The 2077-nt window shown below is 48.6% G+C and overlaps 1 pseudogene; it reads left to right on the top strand.

Annotated features, from left to right (window-relative positions):
• The first annotated feature begins 1494 nt into the window (after positions 1 to 1494).
• LOC102480478 (60S ribosomal protein L31 pseudogene) lies at positions 1495 to 1875 on the top strand (annotated as a pseudogene).
• The last annotated feature ends 202 nt before the right edge of the window (positions 1876 to 2077 follow it).

Genomic DNA, 2077 nt, shown 5'->3' with positions numbered 1-2077 from the left:
CGCATCTGAAGGTGCTGCTGGTGGCCAGGCTGCGAGGGCCTGCTGAAGAGCCGAGACTGACTGCTGCCTGCGACTGTCTCAGCCGCTAGGTCTTACAGGAAGATTAAGGAAGAATTGCGGTGAAACCAGACTGCCCTTCCTTCTTGAAAAGGCTCCATTTCAGAGGAGCAGATGCCCCAATAAGTCATGCAAAGAAGAATCCTGTATTGTGTGTCCTTGCTAAGTGTGCCTGAAACTGCATCCAGCTGACAGCGGCAGCCACCTCCCTCTCAGACAGGGTGCATTGTAAACCCGAGGTTTGCTGCGCTCCCGGGAGCGTGCATTCAGCTGAGCGCTTGTTTCTCAAGCTATATCCTCAGGTGGCTTTGTTTCTTTCTTTCATGAGAGAAAGAGAAAGAGAGACCCTTGGCAGGGTCTTGTGCCACTGTCTTCTCTCCAGCCTTCCCAGACAGCCAGAATCATGGACTTGCATGTGTGTACCCGGTGTGTGCAGACTGACCCAGGGATGGAACCCCCATCTTCCATATCACAGAGCATTGCATCACCGCACTTGCCTGCACGTGGCTTTTTGTTTTGTTTGTTTTAGTTTTTGCTATAGAGCATGTGTGCATGCCCGGGGGGCGGGCGGGGGGGGGGAGTGAGAAGTCGCTCCCAGGTGGGATGGCTGCACCCCGTTCTCCTTCCCTCCATTCTCCCAGGATTTTGGGCACTCACGTATACATGCCTGGCGTGAGTCTGAAGCCACTAGGTCTGAGACTTGAACTGTGAGGCTGACCATGTGAAATCCGGCACCTTACCCTCCATGCCACCTGCTGGCCCCAGCAGGTGTATTTTTAAGGGGTAAAGACTTTGGCTCTAACATAGACAGGTCTGGATCCAGAGCTGGCTGCATTGCTTCCTTTTTGTTTTGTGACCTTCAAATTTCTTTAAGATGTAGATTTTCCATCTATAGATTATGCTCCATGAGGTCATGGTGAAGATGCCATGAGGTATAGATCCAACACTGAGAAATTATTCACTATAATTTTTATAATTATTGATGGAAGTCCTTCTATCTTTTTTCTTTATTAAGAGTTTTTGGTTTTTTGTTTTTGTTTTTTTGCCTTCGGGCGCATGCATTTGCTAGAGAGAAAGAGACAGAGACAGAGGGAAAGTGAGAAATCACCCCCCAAGGGGGATGGCCACACTGAGTCCCTTATCCTCTGTTTTCCTTCTGGGATCTTGAGCATGCACATGTATGTGCTCGGTGTGATTTTCAAACCACCAGGTCTGGGGCTTGAACCATGGTCAGCCATGTGAGAGTCCAACAACATAACTGCTACGCCATCTGCTGGTCCCTGTCCTTATACCTTAGTTGTTTTAACATTACAGTTTGAGTGCTGGCTTCATAGTACAGTGGTTAAGCAGTGTGCATTGGGAGCCAGATCTCACATGACTGAAGGGGGTTTGAGTCCTGACCCTGGTAGGTTAGAAAATATACCAAACGCTAGGCCCAGTAGAATGGCTCCCGCAAAGAAGGGTGGAGAGAAGAAGGGCCGTTCTGCCGTCAACAAGGTCGTGACCCGGTAATACACTATCAACATTCACAAGCACATCCATGGCATGGGCTTCAAGAAACATGCCCCTCGGGCACTCAAAGAAATCCGGAAATTTGCCATGAAAGAGATGGGGATTCCAGATGTGAGCACTTATACCAGGCTCAACAAAGCTGTCTGGGCCAGAGGAATAAGGAACATCCCATATGGAATCCGTGTGCGGTTGTCCAGAAAACGAAACGAGGATGAAGATTCACCCAACAAGCTCTACACTCTGGTGACCTGTGTACCTGTGTCCACTTTCAAAAATCTACAACCAGTCAATGTGGATGAGAACTAACTGCTGATTTTCAAATAAAGTTATAAAACCAAAGAAAAAAAAGGAAGAAAATATACCAGACACACGTGCATGTGCGCACAAAGTCTGATGAGAAGAAATATAGGAAAGGGATTGCAATATGACCACACCCCACTGGGGAGTGCTTTCTCTCCCCTCCCACCCCTGCACCTTTCCCAGAAGCACTGGTGCCCCCTGGCAATTA

This window comes from Tupaia chinensis, unplaced genomic scaffold (assembly GCF_000334495.1).
Source record: "Tupaia chinensis unplaced genomic scaffold, TupChi_1.0 Scaffold000578_2, whole genome shotgun sequence".
Classification (NCBI taxonomy): domain Eukaryota; kingdom Metazoa; phylum Chordata; class Mammalia; order Scandentia; family Tupaiidae; genus Tupaia; species Tupaia belangeri.
The sequence above is the reverse complement of the archived record's forward strand: the minus strand, read 5'-3'. Positions and strand labels throughout refer to the sequence as shown.